The sequence below is a fragment of the Amblyomma mixtum genome, chromosome 2 (genome assembly GCF_055824585.1).
Source record: "Amblyomma mixtum isolate Tamu chromosome 2, ASM5582458v1, whole genome shotgun sequence".
NCBI classification, from domain to species: Eukaryota; Metazoa; Arthropoda; class Arachnida; order Ixodida; family Ixodidae; genus Amblyomma; species Amblyomma mixtum.
The window spans coordinates 38006738-38025745 of record NC_143013.1 but is presented as its reverse complement, the minus strand read 5'-3'; positions in this window follow the sequence as shown (position 1 = coordinate 38025745).

Sequence of the window (19008 nt, the reverse complement as noted above, 5' to 3'; positions counted from 1 at the left end):
TGTAGAAGGGCCTGTCGTCACTACAAGAGTTTCTTTTGCTGGAAAAGAAATATCTGTAGTTACAACTTCAGGTCCCGATGTACACTATTGTGCACTTTTATTGTTTATATTTTAATAAATGTTCCCACCTCATCGGCCTTCTCTTTAGCGGTGAAAGTATTGCGGCAACTTTTGTCTCGTAATAAGTTTGATAGCGATACTGAATTGATTAGACCACGCATGATGCAAACCCGTAATAGCCTGCGCCCAGATCGACGAACCGAAAGCCGCCTACGCCGGCTTGTCTATGAAGGGCGTCAGTCAAGCCATTAAAGGGCACGCGCTTCTTTCAAAGCTCGCCTCGGTGCTTTTTTGCGTTGCGGCGCCTGCTGACAACAAATGGCGCCACCGCCGCTCTATGCGGTCCGAGCAAATGAAGTACAGATATACATGATAAAGTCGAACAGAGTGTTAGGGCGAAGGGGGGAATAGATGCTGCGATAATAAAAGATGGGCCTTGTCAGGGTACAATGACTATGAAGCACAGACAGGTATTTTGGAAAGGAGTAATGCTGCTAGGGCTTACTTTCGAGAATTCGGTTTTGTGCTTAGGGGCAGGAGCTCTGCCGAGTCTAGAAATAAATCAGAGAGCTGTTGGCAGTTAAGTACTAGGTGCCCACAGCAAAACCGCAAACAAGGCAGTACAGGCGGATATGGGCTGGGCATCCGTCCAAGCACGGGAAGCTCAGAGTAAATTATTATACTGTCATGTACTGGAGACTGCGGTCCTGCAGTGAGAAAAACAGCGAAAAGGTTTCCAAATGAAACTCTTTATTGGGGCTTACTGGCACCCACAAAGAACTGAATGGCTCGGCGGTGACGTAGAAAGAGCAGTTTATTTTTTTCTAATGTCAACAAAAATAAGAAGCAAAACTGCTGAACTCAATGCTCTGATCAGTCAAGCACATGCGCAGTGACGCAGCACTGCGCAAGTCAGTAAGGCAGTAAGAAAGCCGACACTCGACCGCCGCGCAGGACGATGAAATATGTCGACCATTTGCGCAAGAACTCAGCCTCACTCATTGACAGTGCGTCCACGCATGCTTGCTCAAAGAGGCGCGTGCGGAGGCGCTGCAACATTGGAAACATTGCTCTTTGCGGACGCCCATTTAAGGAAGCCGCTCCACGCTGCCGCCACAAAACGAACATGCCGACACACAAGAGCATATTTGTAAACAGTTCGCGTGAACTAGTGCGCGCTTCGAGGCGGGTTAAAAACATCCGTGACACTAGTACCCAAAAGGTGCGCGCCACTACACAGTCGAACATAGCGTGCCGCAACGTTTCTAAAAGACCGCATTGCGGGCATCGGGCGGAGGGCGCCACGCCCCACGCCGCAAGGCGGTCTCTTGTGGGCAGGACCCGCCAGCCTCGCAGCCAGCCGAAGTCCCTGACATCTGCAGGAAGCGCAGCTGAAGTCAGTTGGCGCCAGCGTGCCCGTCTCGTTTTCTGCAGTTGTTCGCGGGTCAGCTCAGCGACCGTTAGTGCTTCACACATCCTGTAGGGCGGGGTTTCATCAACATCCAGGTCGGGCACGCTGGTAGTCAACGACGCCAGTGTGCGACGCACGTTAACGAAAAATTCCGGCGGCTGCTCGGCTGTGGGGCCAACCACGTGTTGTGTAAAAAACACGTTACGCGCTGTACCCAGACAGTATGTGAGGAGTGTTCTCCCGGGATAGTCTGGCGTAGCAACAAGCATTCTCGGCGGTTCTCGAACAGAATGCCTGCTGCGCTCGGCCTCGCTCAGTTTAAAGCTGCCAAGGAAACGTCGAGATAAGGCGCCAAAGGAACCGCAACAATCTGCAACAAAGTGGAAGCATTTGAGTGTGGCTGTGGTCATTCGAGATGTCTGGTCGCATTTTGTGTCACAAACAAAATGATGAAGCCGAGTGCCGGCTGCTTTGAGCGCAAACAAACAAACAGTACAAACATTCGCGGCATCACACCCCTCTCACAAAACCATTGACCTGATTCCTTAAAACAAAGAAATGTGAAGCACAGATAAAGAAAACAAAGAGAGTTGATGCAAAAACAATCACTGCGAATGCGAACGCAGTGTCCACTAGCGCGCATAATAAGGCTTCAGGCGCACAACATGTGCGTCTTCAGGGCGTGCCCGGCGCCGCTGCGACATGTCATCCCGTCGGCGGCTACTTCGTAATCAAGCTCTCCAAGTCGACGGACGATTTCGTACGGGACGAGATAGTGGCGCAGAAACTTTTCATTTAGGCCGCGCGGCGAATGGTTATTTACACCCGTACACGGTAATCCGGCTGGTATTCCGCGTGGCGTCGGCGTACGTTGCAGCGTCGGGCGTCGGTGCGCTGTTGGTCTTGAATGCTCTGCCGGGCCAGGCGTGGGGCTTCTTCAGCGCGCTGTAGGTAGGCGGCGACGTCGAGGTTATATTCTTCAGTAACTTTGGAAAGCATGGCGTCGAGCGTGGTTGCGGCCTCTCTGCCATGAACGAGCCTAAAAGTCGTTATCTGGGTGGTCTCTTGCACTTCGGTGTTGTAGGTGAAGACCACGTAAGGCAGGATTACGTTCCAAGTCTTGTGTCTGGCGTCAACATACATGGCAACCATTTCTGCAAATGGTCTTGTTCAAGCGCTCGGTAAGGCCATTGGTTTGCGGACGGTACGCAGTTGTTCTCCGGTGGCTGGTTTGAGTGTAGAGCAGGGTGAAATTTGACGACTTATGCTGTTGATCCGTTCGGCAGGCTTTTGCCTTTGCGTAACGAGTCAGGTATTAGGTCGCTACGATGATCCACTTATTTCGACATGTTGACCTCAGAAAAGGGCCAAGCAGGTCCATGCACCTATCTGCTGGAAGGGCCTTAACAGGAGTCCAATAAGGTTCAGAAATCCTGCTGGTGGGATGGGAGGGGATAGTTGGGGAAAATGACACTTGTCTTGACTGCTGCAGAGGATGCGAACAAACCCGAGGTGCTAACTGTCGGCTCATCGTGGGAAGCTTGTCCAACTCGTTCACGAACACTTGCAGGGACAGGGAAATAAGCGGTTTTGTTTGATGCGAAGTTCATCTTACCGAGGACATCATTCTGTACACAGAACGAGGACAATCCTCGCTTGAAATAGGTGGGAGTGAAGACATCTTGCCCTCCAAATATTCGATGAGGCGTTTTAAGGTACGGTTTAAGGGAAGGCCTTTAAGGTACTCGATGAGGCGTTGGCAGTCGGGACGCGAGTGTTGCTGCTGCGCGAAAGAGCTGGAGCTGGCAATATGGGGAACACCTGGGGAAATTGAGCGATAACAGATGAGCAGCTATTATAATTATAATACTTTATTTTCCCTTTAAGAGAAGGAAAGGAGCAGCCGCTAAAAAGCTGCTTCGAAAAGCAGCTTGACGGCCGACCGCCCCCGTAAATGACGGCGTTTGACAGCAGACGACAGTTCACGCTTACAGAAATGAATAACTAATGAACAGAATTGTAATTGTAAAAAACGCAGAAGGTAAACACTTAATAAATTGAGCTGAAAAGAAGCAGACCACAACTATACCGAAATTGGAGAAGGCAGATCAAGAAGGATTCTTTCTATGACAGCTCAAGAGGTGCCTTACTCTTTGAAGCAAGATAATGTTGTGTTAGAACGCGAAGCTACGATAAGGATGCGAACCAAGAAGACGACACATGCGCAGTGTGCTAAACCTGTGAAAAAATTGAAAATCTAATTCTCGAATACAGGGCTATTCATACGGATGTGGATGCCAGCACAGTCACTCTCCCTGAGGCCCTGGTTTAGAGATAACAGTGGTCACGTGAATGAATCTGTGATAGAAATGAGCAAAAATGCGATTGGAAGATTGTTGGCCCAGGAGCAGAGAGGCGACATTAGGTTAGTAGTGTATGATTAAAAATTGTCGTTAAAGAAAATGATGAATTCATAGACTGAAGTATTACACCATTAAAGTATATATAAAAAAAGGGCAGAGTACGGTGGCAACTGCCGCCACTCCGTTTCAAAGGGGAAACTTCTATTTTCCATCCATCCATCCATCGGCGAAAACCCGCGCCTTTTGGTTACTCGAGACGATTACTGATTTGCATCATGCGCAGCTGAACTAAGCAAATATCGCTGTCAAGCTTACAATGAGTAAATTACGGAGGGCACTTGTGAATACTTACGGGCTGTGAATGCGAGAGCATTCACGCGGGGTGTTCGACTGCTGCGATGGCGTACAGTCATGGACAAAAGTTTGCGGGATGCGGATTCGCGGGGAAAAAGTTATTGCGGGGAGGTTTCTGTAATGCAGCGGCCAGCTAAGCTGACCTGTTCGCGCCGCCCGAATGGAAGTCTGTAAAGACGACGACCCCCAAATCCAGCGCCAGAGAATGACACGCTAGCCGATCTATAGATCGTTGGGGACTTCAATACTCCCAGCCTACATTGGGGCTACCACTTTGAGAAGGCCAGAGGACGCAAGCTGGCGGAGCTCATCTCCACACTTCGTCTTACACTCCTCACGGATCCACGTTGTCCCACACGTGTTGGCAACTCGATTACGCGATACACATGCCCTGACCTGACTCTCGTTACGAACACCAGAGACGCTACCTGGGAGAACCTGGGAGAGACTCTTGGTAGCGATCACTGCCTTCTCCGGGTTACTCTTCTGGCGAAGGCGGCTCGCAAAAAGTGGGGCCACGCTAAATTGGCCGATTGGCATAAGTTTCGAACACAAGAGATACCTCCCGTGCTCTTTAAAGCAATTAGACACAATACAAACACAACACGTCACGACACTTCAGACCACCGAAGAGATCCCTGCAGTGGACAATCACCTCCTGCACTTGTGGGAGGCTCGCCGGAGTCTTACCAAACGGTGGAAGAAGCTAAAGCTGAAACGCAAACTTAAGGCTCGCATTGTCGACCTCACGGAGCAGGCTGCGGCGTATGCTGCCCAGCTCACCGATTCAAACTGGATAGAGAAGTGTAATTCGGCAGCGCGTCAGATGAGCTCGAGAGGAACATGGCGCTTCTTTCGCAGTCTCATCGACCCCGCTCAAACGAGAGGGGAGACGCAAAGACAGCTCCGGCGGGCTTTGCACGGGTACCAAGGTACGACAGCTCAACTCGCGGACACCCTGTGCGACAAATATCTCTGCCGCATAGAGGACCCAGTTGGGCCCGAGTACGAGTACGCGGGAAAGCCGAATCCCGACATTGATGCTCCTTTTGAGTTACACGACCTTAAGGTGGCTTTAGCTAAAATGCGGCGAGGTACGGCTCCGGGTCGGGATCGCATAACAGTCAATCTGTTGGCCAACCTCCCAGATTCGGCCTACCTCCACCTGCTAGTGTACATTAACCAGATTTGGGACGGGCGTCCACTCCCTCCCGAAGGGAAGGCCTCCTTGGTCACTTTCATCCCTAAGCCAGGCAAACCAGTGAATATCGACAACCTGAGGCCCATCTCACTAACCTCTTTTGTGGGCAAGCTTATGGAGATGATGGTTAGGGATCGCCTCTCTCCACACATAGAGACCAAGGGCCTCTTTGCAGACACTATGTTCGGGTTCCGACCGCATATGTCTGCGCAGGACGTCCTCCTCCAGTTACACCGCTACATAATACAACCCACCGCCATGCGCCACAATGACAAAGCCATCCTTGCCCTCGATCTTAAGGGGGCCTTTGACAACTTTCGTCATAGCAGCATCTTGGCTAACTTGAGTACCACCGATTGTGGGCGCAAGGCATTCACATATGTAAGAGACTTTCTCTCGAAGCGTCAGTCCTTCCTCAAGATTGAGGACGACGAATACGGACCATACACGATGCGTACACGGGGTACACCCCAAGGGGCGGTCTTGTCGCCACTTCTTTTCAACATTGCCATGATGCAGCTCCCCCACCAATTGGCCCAGGTGGAAGGCATTCATCACGCACTCTACGCGGATGACATAACAATTTGGACTACCGAAGGGAGCCTTGGGGAAATGGAGGACCGCCTTCAGCGGGCCGCCACCATAAGCGATAGCTACGCTATCGGCTGTGGTCTCTAATGTGCTCCCGCAAAATCATAACTTCTGCACATCAGATCCAATCCTAAAGACAACACGAGTTTGCAAATCTCTCTGACGGGAGGTCCTATCAAAGAGGTCGTGGAGCTCCGCATACTAGGTCTGTTCATCCATAACAGGCTCAGCCCGGAATCCACTATTGGCAAACTGAAGCGCGTAGGCGAACAGATCGGACGCATGATCCATCGCGTTTCTAACAAGCGCGGCGGGTTGCGAGGCAGGGACGCGCTTCGGCTCGCCCATGCCTTCGTGACCAGCAGGATCCTCTACTCCGTTCCCTACCTTCGCACTACGAAACAACAACAAATAAAAATCGACACCATCGTTATAAAGGCTTCAATGCGAGCACTCGGCCTCCCAGTGGCCACCTCCTATGCTAAGTTGTCGGCGTTGGGGGTGATCAACTCCTACCAGGAGTTACGGGAGGCCCACCTCGTGAACCAATATACGCGACTCTCGCAGACGGCATCCGGGCGCCGTCTGCTAGACCACTAGCACATCCAACACGAGTGCACTCCAGAGGAGACATGTCGGATTCCGGAGCTATGGCGTCACTAGCTCTGGGTCCCTCCACTCTCGCGCAACATGGACACACATACACACGAAGGCAGACGAGAGGCGCGCGCTCGGGCCCTCGAACACCAACACGGATCCAAACAGGGTGTATACTACGTTGACGTGGCAGGGCCGTCGCCCAATGGATTCTACACGGCCGCAGTTGTTCACCAGGATCAATGCGTTAACGGGCTCTCCTTTCGAGCTCGAAATTCAGCAAAGGCCGAGGAAGTAGCCATTGCGCTTGCAGCCTCGGACTTGAATTCGAAGGTAATCGTGACAGATTCGCGTCGAGCCTATCAACACTACCTGGCTGGCGACATTTCTCCTTTAGCCTACAGTATATTAAAGCGCGCAGTGAGGGAATCGGACCCTTCGCCCAAACGCATAGTTTGGACTCAGGGCCATCAGGGCGTTAGAGGTAATGAGGCTGCGGACGCGGCTGCCCGAGCTGTTACCTACCGGGCACCTCATCCAGGCTCTTCCGGCTCGGAGATTGTGCAACCGTTCTGCGGTTCAGAGAAATTCTGGATGACTATTGCGAACGCCATCGGCTTTTCCCAGTCCCTGCTAAGGGCCTGAGTAAAGCTGATGAGCGAACTCTGAGGCGCTTGCAGACCAACACTCTGTTGTGTCCTGCAATAGTGAAACATTTCGACCCCAAAATTGATGGGCGCTGCCCTCATTGTGGGGAAGTATCCGATACCTTCCACATGGTTTGGGTCTGTCAAAAGAATTCTTCCCTTTCCCCCAATCCTTCCCCTTCCCGAGAGGCATGGGAGGCAGCCCTGCTCAACTGCTCGGGGCTGGAGTCTCAAAGGGCTCTAGTCCAACGGGCTCGAGTAGCGGCCTTGTCCAGCGGGGTCCCGGACTAAGGACTCCACCTATGTAAAGGGCCATTTTTGGTCTGCAAACTCTCCTTTTGTTTATTAAAAAGTTTTCACCACCACCACCACCACTGATCTCCCGGCGTGGGTATTTGCCATTAAGCCTGAAGATATCATCATCATCATCATCATCATCATCATCATCATCATCACAATTTTTAATGGCAGTTTAGCTGTGGTGTGTTGTGCTGATCTGATAGCGCAGTGCTCTAATGAGGCTCATTAGAGCTCTGCGCTTGCTGCGAGACCAATTTCGAGAGGAATTTTATTTTTCTTTGTTTCCTGATGAGATCAAGTGGTTTTCGGACCGTCTTGCGTGGTCAACAACAGCGTACTTTCTGCCCATAAGCCGTAAAATGCTTTCGTATTAAAAGCCATCGCAGTGCCCAGCATCTGTGCGCATTTTAAACACAAACGAGGCACCGGTTGAAACGGGAAAAATTTTGTTAAGAAGTCTTCAGGATTAAGATGCACAATACTTTACTACAAAAATATCTGTTGCAACGACAGGAAATTTTGTGGTCTAGTTTTTGATATGGTAAGAGATAGGATTCTGTGTATTTGGCGAAACATGTTCGATATCAGCGGTTTCATGTGGGTGCACTTGCACATCTTGGGTTCACTAAATGAGCAGCCATAGCTGCAACAGCAAGGAAACAGCACGAAGGGCGTGCGCGCGGTCATCGGGATGTGCTCTTGCAGTGCAGCAAGGGGGAATCGGTGTTTCAGTCTGCGCACGGCGTTTCGCGACTCTTTCTTCAAGTGCGAGGTTCGGACAGAGCAAAAACTTGGGATACACTTGACGCCCATTGTTGCTACTTTGAAGTTGACCATTCCTCGCTAGACGAACCCAATTAACTGATGCTAACCGGATATTTCCGCAATTTTTCTTGCTTCTCATTATTTTCTCCTCATTCTTCTCTTTCTTGCTCTTTCTGGCCTCTCTTTCTTGATTCTCTTTCTTCCTTGGGCAGGTTGTGATGACGTCACCAGGTCACGCGACCTTTCGCTACCAATCATTCATTTAATTACCGCCTACCAAATGGGCAGTTTGATCACAATCCGGTGGGCCGGTTGCCACCTGGCTCGGTGGGCAGGTTATGGTGACGTCACAAGATCACGTGACTTTCTTGATCAATCAGCGAATTTCGTCACACGCCACTATTTTTGCGAAATGTGGACTCTAATGCTGTCGCATTAAAAGAAAGAAACGTTGGATTTTTTTCGCCCGTTTTTCAGGACGACGGCCATTTTTTTTTTTTAGATGCTGTTATGAGTGTTCGTCGAGGTTGTAGAACCCATGAAAGAGGAGGATGGTAGGCCGGGAGCAGTATTTCATTTCACAGATGGTTTAGCGGATGTCACTCGCCCCGCCGCGGTGGCTCTGTGGTTACGGCGCTCGGCTGCTGACCCGAAACACGCGGGTTCGATCTCTGGCGCAGCAGCCGAATTTTGATAAAGGCATGATTCTAGAGGCCCGTGTGCTGTGCGATGTCAGTGCTCGTTAAAGAATAGCCACACGTGGTCGTAATTATCCAGAGCCCTACGCTACGGCGTCCCTCGCAGCCCGAGTCGCTTTCGGACGTTAAACCCCAATAAACCAAAATATACCATTCAACCAAACCGGATGTCGCTCGCCGCGGCGAAATGTGCAGCGCTCGAAACATAGGACAAAACAAAGCGGACACTATACGTTCGCTGACTTTATACTGATTTTTATTCAGCGCCGGCACAGCTTTTTGTTCACTGTAAGAACATAAACATATCTTCCTAACATCCTATCACGCAGCAGGTCATCTTCCACGGCACCTTCAGAAAGTGCGGTGGAAAATTACTTGCTGTGCTATAAGATTGCGGGAAGATATGTTCATGTTATCACATTGTACAAAAAGCTGCGCATGTGGTGTCCGCTTCGTTTTTTCCTGTGTTTCGGGCGCTGCATTTTCCATCATGGCATACCAACTCGCCCACAGAGTTACCCTTATCGGTCGCCCTGTATACTGTTGCAAATGGCAGACTGGGCAACCGGACGCAGAAGACAGCCGCCTAGTGCAATAACTGTCTTATTTTTAAGTTTTTACTGCTTTGACGGCCATTTGCCCGATATTCAATTGTTGAGATATTTCTCACACAAAGTGCTTCCTGTTATTTTTTTTTTTAATATCGACCTGGTCGTTCAACGCAGCAAAGAGCTCAGTGGACAAGGCTGCTTTTCAAATAAGCCAGAGTGTCTTTCTTTTTCTCCATATTTCTCACTTCTGGCCTCAACTTTACAATGCAAACTACACTTAGTTTCTTGTGGGGCCATGATTTTTTCTACATCAAGTCGAGCTTCATTTGCCGTCGACCTTGTTAAACTTGTCTCGCCCAGCTTGAAATGAGCTGCAAAAATATCAAAAAAAAAAATCTGCGACAGAAGAACCATTGTCCACGTCAGCCAAAAGCGCAATTCTCTTTTGCATGTGGAAAGGCCAGAAGAAGTGGTGCGATAAAATGCACACCTCGTACTTCATCGGTCAGACGTGACTGGAATTTACGAAAGAACTGTTTCACCTTCATAAATATGTCACCGTAAAATGTAGTATGTAATAATGTACGAAGAGTTTGTGGATGTTCGTAGTGAAATGGGCTAAAGCGTTCAAAGGTACAAAAATATAACCGAAGTTTACATTTCACCTTTGGCGCGGATGCTTCAATAATATGGCGTTACGGCTGGTGGTGGCACGACATTATAAGGAACGAATATGAATTTTTTGCGTTTGCGGAAAGGCGCCATCGTATAAGAACTAGACTCACTCACTCACTCACTCACTCACTCACTCACTCACTCACTCACTCACTCACTCACTCACTCACTCACTCACTCACTCACTCACTCACTCACTCACTCACTCACTCACTCACTCACTCACTCACTCACTCACTCACTCACTCACTCACTCACTCACTCACTCACTCACTCACTCACTCACTCACTCACTCACTCACTCACTCACTCACTCACTCACTGAAAATGAATGAAACCAGCTAGTCATTCCACATTAAGAAATGATGCTTTTAACCCAATAAAGCGTAGATATCACGACAAGTTTATACGGCAACTTTTGCCAGCCATCATTTGCGTAGTGGCACGATGTTCCTCCCGTTCTCGTGTTGTTTCACATTGGAATGCCTTTGTTCATCTTACCCCTTCCCATTGCCTTCCCCCTTCTTGGACTCCTCATCTTACTCAAGGAAGACATGAATGATTTACTGAAAGGGAAAACTAGCTTGTCTTGCTCTCAGCGCTGTTCTCCAAAAAGTGCTTGGGGCCGCGAACTCGAGAACTGAGCACACAAGTCAAGGCAGAGGAATATGAATGAAAGGCGCAGAGGGCGAAGCAGAAACTTTCTAATAACAAGAAAAGCTTAAGTCAGAGCTCGGTGTATGAATTATAAATCAAAGCCTGAGTCGTAGGCACCGGCTCGGCACACATGCATAATGCAGAAATCTCTCTGTTCGCGATTTTACTATTTCGCTCTTATCTGGATATTTTTTTTGTTCCACGCAAATGCTGCCTGGCACTTTTTATGCGAGGCTCAAACAGCTGTGCAAGCCTCGCTCCAGTGCATGCTTTATGTGCTGAGCTCAGGGATTTCAGACTCCATAGTGAAGACAGGCAGCCAGAGTTTGGACACGAGCTGGGTTGTTGAAGCAGAGGATACACTAAGTTAGGGAAAGAACTCACTGTGTAGATGTTCTATTCTTGCGTTTTTGTGTGGGCGCCGCTTCACTTAAAGCGCTCAAAAAGGACGTTTCTTAACATAACAGATACGGGCATGTCGAGGGTTATATGGCGAGATAATGACTTGTGACATGAACTTTCTTCAACAAGAATTGGAGGAGAACGATGCTTATTGCAAAACACTAGACTGCGATTTTACATCACAGTGCTGAAAAGGTGAACCTCTCCACCAACCGCGGCCCTTTATGAATGTTACAAAAGCAAAAATGTTTACGCACACGAGACGACAGAGTATTTTTAGAATCGCACGTTATTTAACATCTTTCCGTGTCCCACGGCTGCAGAAAAGTTGAAGTCAATGGTGTACAGAACAATCAGAAGTGGTTTCCTTTAATGGCATGTCACGTGAAGAAGAGAAACGCCAATTTGAACATTTGCGTACGCTGCCTCGGTGAAGGTGTCCGACAGAGCCTAAGGCAGGTTTAAAAACATGACACAAGTTTGGAAAAAATTATTTTATTTTCTCTGCGTACATCTGCTTTAATTTGGGTGTGTTTCTTAGTGAAAACGGCGTGTGCATTAACTCCAATGTCTCTGCTTTTCGGAGCTTACAATATTTTTGTCTGCTCAGCATTCATTTTTGCTTCCTACTTGTCCACTCAATTAAAAGTCCAGACGAGAACCAGCGGAGCGATTCAAAACGGTCCTCCTATTAAAACAGTGTTACACCCACTATTGCTAGGTTTCATTCCATAAAAAAACAATGGAGACTATTTTTTATATGAGTCTGTCACGTAGCGGTTAGAGGGAATCCCATTCGCTAGTTCTGCGATAACTGGATCTTCCTTTCTTATTGCACGCAGGGCAGTATGAGCTTCATATGGAACTCTCAAAAGTGCCCGCTCCTCATTGCATAATAACCCAACAAACGGTCTTTGTCTAAAGCCAAGACGTGCTTAAAATGTTGCCTAACCAGTTTCTGTCCAAATACGAGAAGCAGTAGGGATGGCGAGAGCGTGAAAAAGTGTAATAAGCTAGCCGTCAGTCAGTCACTCCTGTGCAAGTCGCCTGTGAAGCGCGCTGAAAACTCAGCACACAGAGAACAGAAGCTAAGTGTGTCCCAAGCCTTATCGAGAGCAAACGCTCTGCCTACGGCGAATAAAAATCACATCGCGCTTATAAGAGGAGTAAGGGACAGAGGTACGAGGTGGTCTCTCCCCCGAATTCTATACAACGCCGTAGCTATTGAAGCTATCCTTACTGCACGCAACTAGAAACGCGAGGTACAGTAGCATAGCCTGTGGCACGAGCCAGTGCCTTTACAAGTTCTTCGATACAACTATGTTTTTTTTTTTTCTGGTTACGACGCGAAACAATGAAATCTGCTCGCTCTCCTCAGCTTCTTCCTCTCCCTTCTCGTCACCGTCCCTTTCGCTTTTAATTAGACTGCTAATGAGGCGTTTCGCAACCCGAGGAAGCCCGGCCGAAACTCTGTGCTACACCCAGCCTGCTCCACGCTTATCGCTTCGGTGGTGCGCGCGCTCGGGCTTTCTTGTCGCGGTAGCCGGCCCATGTCTGTGCTGAACAAGCGTGTCCGGCTCAACGGGAGAAAAAAAAATGTGGAAAAGGAGGATAGGAAAGGACCGGAGAGAGGGAATGGAACGTCGCTTGGCTAAGCGAAAGGAAGGCCGGGGTATTGTCTCCCGTGGTGTGCCGAAGCGGCCTTTTGGAGTGGAGCTCGCGCGGCGGCACGAACGGCTCCTCACCCACCCGTGGTGGATATCCACCACCCCTTTTCATCCCTCGCCCTTCGCTTCTCCATGTTTTTCATTGTGGCCATTGTGTTGGCGCGATGAATGCACCGTACACGCTGGTCTCGCTGAGCGACCGGAACGGCTGCTTGTCTCCCCGTTCGTGCTCTTTGTTCTGTCTTGCTATCGTTTCGGCACGGACGAGGCCGGACTGCTTGCTTGCGCAGGCGTGGCATTGTCGAGCTGGCTCCGCGCTGTGTAGCGATATAGAGTATACATGCTGTTGGAAGGGAAGCTCTACTCCCTTAAATGGATAGCTGAGTCTTGTAGCCCGGACGGGCATCGAACAAAGGATGACGGCGTGAAGGTAATTTATGCCAGGAAGCCCGTCCCCTTGACAAACCTGGACAGGTAAAGTGGCGATGGAACTCGGGTTCCCTTTCAGCCAGTAATTGTTGAAGACGTGTCAACATGGTTAAGGGGCCTGAAACGCGTATTAGCGGGCATTTTAATTAGGTTAAAATTGTGCTGCCTAAACAAAAAAAAAAATTCAGGCATTGTGGAAAATGCTAAAACAACAGGATTTCCTTTTCATTCTGCAAGCATTGCTGACACCAGCGAAGACGCTTGTTCGTTGATTGTCCCTTGTCTCCAGCGTTTTGGTCCATGCGCCACATGCATCTGCTTACCCAAATTTCTTCCAGCGTACTTTCTTGTCTGAATGGCTGTGAAGCTGCGAGCTCGCCGAAATAATGAAGATAAAAAGCGCAAAGATAAACAACTATATACATATTGTACACAGCTGCCGGCTCCGGCTGAGCCGGCAGAGACCAAGTTGAGCAACCCGATTCTGACCGGAGCTTCTAACCTCGACCTGGATCCAGAGCACGCTTCTCCTCAGCCGTGAGTCCACCCAAACATTTGGGGCTTTTAGCATAGCGGAGACGTACTTGCGTAGACGTATGCTGGTTTACCGTATGCCTAGTGCGCACGCGAAGTGGCATGGGTGGAGCAAAGGGGAGGAACTGCACGGGTGGAGTAAGCGACATACATTTACGGTAGTACATCTAACCTATGCTAAAAGTCTATATTGATAGGGTATTGCGACTGTGTTTGTTCATTGTCAGTGGCAAATGAATGAATGAATGAATGAATGAATGAATGAATGAATGAATGAATGAATGAATGAATGAATGAATGAATGAATGAATGAATGAATGAATGAATGGTTGTGGAAATCACGTGTAACGTCATCATTGTGTTTACATTTCGCGAACATGCTGTCGCTGGTCGATAGTCTTACTCTGAGTGTAAACGGCGGTATTTTTTTTTTCTTCGGCGCACGTTACTCATACTACACTGCTATCAACAAAGCTGTTTCTTGGGCGAACTGGTTGATCATAATTTCGACGAAAACGCAAGCGCACAGGAAGACGGAGACATGAGAGAGGACTTAGCGCGGTGTCTCTCCCATGTCCCCGTCTTCCTGTGCGCTTACGTTTTCGTCAAAATTATGCACTGCTTTGTTTTAGGAAAAGGACCGCAGAATTTAGAGTATTTAACCGCCTTCCACGAACTGCGTCGAATGGTCTAAGTTCCGAATAATTTCGGCAGAGCGAAGCAAGAAGCACACCCTCTATAAAGAAGACTGGCGGCGTTTTATAATGGCAAAAATGCAAAAGATAACGAAGATACAATCTTATGTGCTACACTTCGAAGGAATATGAAACGAAGTCCTAAGCTTGCATTTACCGACTATGTTTCTTTAATTCATAGAGTCTCAAAGTCCTTATAGGAATCATTAATTGAGAAGAAAGTTACTTAAGAAAAACCTCGCACACTGGTGCGGAGCATGGTTGTTTGGATTTAATTAATAAGATTCTTTTTAAACTGCTTTCATCTTTATGCGCATTCAGAAGCACACGCTCAAAAAGGCGGTTTCGCATACTTTATCAGCGCCGTTTACTTCGTGTAGATGACAGCAATGTTGAGTAGCGCCCGCAGATTCATACGCTAATTCCGTCGCTAATTAACCGCTATTTTGAGCAAATTCACTCAACACGCGAAGCGGGTGCCAGCGGAATGTGTCTTGAATTCTCAGACACGTTGTGTAACGATTGTTTTGGGTTGCTCTATGATTTGTTCTGATAATAATTAGAAAATTTAACATCATTACTGAGTTAGATAACTAACAACGCGCCGTTATTTTGAACGAAGAAGCCCAGAGAGGTCGGTGTGTGTCCGTTGCCACTCAGTCTAGGAATATAGGAACTGATTTTGATGTCAAGACTTGAAGCCAAGCTGACGGACCCCAAAAGAACAAAAAGAAGAAATGATAACATTTCCTCATGGAAACAACCATATTTGCGTTAGAAAGAGAACTACAAACATTTTCGCACAAGGAGTTACTTTTATTCTTTCATGCAGGAAAGTGGGTCTAGGAGAAGCGTGCGTTTTGTAGTTATAATAGAGGCCAAGAAAAATGAGAGCTTAAACGAGGTGGAAACTTGTTCGGAAGAAAAACCCTAATATAAAATGAAGCATTTTGCCTTGCACAAAACAACGAGCAAAATGTTCAAGAGCTACATCTCTTCATTTCCGGGTAGAAATACACAGTCCGAAAACTCCTTCAATGCAGGTTCTTCGTCTTTCATCATCCAGGCGCTGCCATCGTAGTATAAAGGTGCACCGCCACTACTACAGAGCGCTTGAAGAAATGTAAAAAAAATAAAAGTAAAATAAACCCATATGCAGCTGTACGCGAACAATTGAAAGCAGAGAGCTAAAGATAAAAAAAAAATGCAGAGAACAGCAACAGATGCTCGACACCGTAAAGCGAGACGCCTCATTCCTCATTTCGCCCGGCGTGCCGCCGGGTACGAGCACGCATGCGCGTATGGAGGCAGCTAGGTTACGCAGGCGCTCGCACTGGCTGCCGTTTTTCTCTGCTCGCTTCGATCGCGGCGGCGGGAGCGGGCGCAGCTTGCAGCAAACGCCGAAAATTGGCAGTCTATCCTCCCAGGCGCAGTGTCTTGCGCACCTGGCGGAAGCCGGCTGTTAGCGTGACAAGTTCAAGCGCGACACCGTGTAGAACGCGGCGCCAAAAGCGTTTGCGCCATCGCTAACTTCCTTCCTTTCTCATCCTTCCGCCATCCTTGCATCATTTCTTCTTCTTCATCATCAGTTTTGTTTCTTTTTTCCCCTTTCATACCTGTGCATCTTTTTCTACAGTACGGGAAGAGGCTGCATTGCGTTCGACGTGAAGGTATTCGGGCCATTTTGTGTATAGGAGCTAGCGCTAATATCTCCCTAAGGCCTGCTTTGTTCTTCGTTTTGCTCATGTCTCCTTCGCTTCTCTTTTTTTTTTTTTCTACAGATGGCGGCAGGATCCAAGAGTGCGCGCGCTAATGCCGCGCGCAGCCAACGTCAATGCCGGCTGGCGTGTGTTGACTGCCTGAAGTAGTTTGTTCACGCGTAGAGGTTTCGACGCGGAGAATGCGTGGATGTGACAGCGTCTGCAGTGGAAAGGATGACGATGTGTGCAGGGCTATGCATGCTGCGTTCGATCAGGTAACGTGACAGAAAAGAAGGGGCGAAGGTGCGCCGGAGTGCCACTGAAGGCAACCTGCATTCCCCTGGCGGCGTCACAATTCTTCCAATGTGCATCCAATGTGGAAACCGCTGCCTTCAGCCGCTTGGGTCGCGACAAACACGAGCCACATTCTGAGCAATTAGAGGAGCACATTTTGGCTGATAACATTCCTTACCTATGTGCTCTCGTCGTAGCCCGGTTGGTCCATTAGCTGACTTGCACCACGTGTGCCTCCGACATAGCACGGACGCTTATGCCTATGACGCACAGGAAGGTGGCGTGGAAAAGCACTGCGGGTGAGCCTTGGAAAAGGCTTGCCTCTCTGGCTAGGCTGTGTACTAAGACACTGCAATCTACACGGCAAACTTCATAACAGGTTGCCTGTGGTCGTAAACTAGCCTAGCGAACATGTGCGGTTGTGTTAAGAAGTAATGCTGCACGCACGCACACGCACGCACACGCACGCACACGCACGCACACGCACGCACGCACGCACGCACGCACGCACGCACACGCATGCACGCATGCACGCATGCACGCATTCACGCATGCACGCACGCACAAACAGGTTCTCACGCACTCGCGCGAAAGCCAGAATACTGGTGTAGAATATTGTCCGCGCTTAGAGGGAACACTTCAATTATATCCGAGCCAGTGCAAAATCAAATTTTCTAATTTATCGGGGAAGTGGCTGATCATGAAACTAAGTTCATAGTTTTCCAGCGCAACGGCACACGGCCAAGGAAGGAAAGAAAAATGAACACAGGCTGACGTGAGGCACAGCTCATCAGGCGCTTGCCAATTACAGAAGACTAGTCTGTTGGTTTTTATGTCAAAACTGAGCTGTAGTTAGTACTGGAACACCTAGATGTATTCATTAAGTCCGGACTGCTCAGTACAACAGCGGGTGGCGTAGAAGAGTAATTGCTGCGAATCTTTTTAGAGCCTTTGCTCTCTGTTTCTATCTCTCAAGCTAACATAAAAATAGAACGGGGGGGGGGGGGGGATGCAACGCATGAAAACACCTTTTTTCTCCCAGTTAGGGCATGTAAGAGTCACAATGTATCATGTTTTTGTTTCTTCCTATAGTATTCACTGTTAAGAGAAATTGAAATATGTCAGAAGTTGTAGTGGAGCGCTATTTGCATATATAGTAGCCCTCCCTCTCTTCTTCGCGCTCTTCGAGTCCAGAAAAACTTAATAGAAGCCAAGCAGGAATTATAAACTAAGCAACAGAGTCACACAGTGATCAGACAGTCGCTTCTGCGACAGGCGTTCCTCAGCCGGTGCGTCATTTGAGCGAAATGGAGCTTTTGTAGAACGATGCCTTCACAGTTCCGGCTGTATATGAGCGCTTTCAACATGCTAGGCAGTCGAGTCGAAGAGAAAATGCCAAATGGGGCGGGATAGGAATGCGTTGCCATCAGAGGCTGACAGTATATGCAGTGACTGAAAATTTGAGATAACTGTTGAGAATCTTAAAGATGTCATTACCAAACTTGACCGCAAAAATGATGACCTGGAAAACCGATCCCGTAGGAATAACTTAATCATCTATGGCTTGAAGGAACCATCAAATGAAACTTCTGAGGGGCTATTGGCTTCTGTATCGGAGTTACTGTATTCCAAACTTGGAATCCAATGTGAAGGTATTGAACGCTGTCACAGGCTTGGCAAGCAAACAACTGAAAAGACGAGACCTGTCATTTTTAAACTGCTAGACTTTAGAACCAAGCTTTCCATCCTTAAAAACGCCAGAAAACTAAAAGGATCTGATACGCACATTAGCGAAGACTTTTCTGCGCGTGTACGGCACATTAGGAAGGCTCTCTGGGATAACTCGGTTGATATCCGCAAAGAAGCAGATAAGTATAGGTTGCAATACGATTCCCTGATAGTCGACAGTGTTCGTTACACTTGGGATGATGTTTCCAAAAGGCTTGTCAAGGCTGCACGTGCTGCAGTGCCTAGGGACACAGAGTGACTCGTTGATGAGCACAAAGGTAGAAATGAGCAGAAAGAAAAGCAGAAACTGACTCTTTTGAACTTAAATGCTAGAAGCTTGCTTAATAAGATTGAAGATTTCAATTGGCTTGTAGAATGTTACACTCCGTCAGTTATTTGCGTAACAGAAACATGGTTGGACAACTCCATATCAGATGTAGAATTTTTGCCTCCAGATTACTCGGTGATCAGAAACGACAGGCAGTTTGCTAGAGGAGGGGGCGTAGCTCTGTTCATTAGAAAAGGCATTGAAATTTTTGTTTTGGTTTTGGTTTATTGGGGTTTAACGTCCCAAAGCTACTGAGGCTATCAGAGACGCCGTAGTGAAGGGCTCCGGAAATTTCGACCACCTGGGGTTCTTTAACGTGCACTGACATCGCACAGCACACGGGCCTCTAGAATTTCGCCTT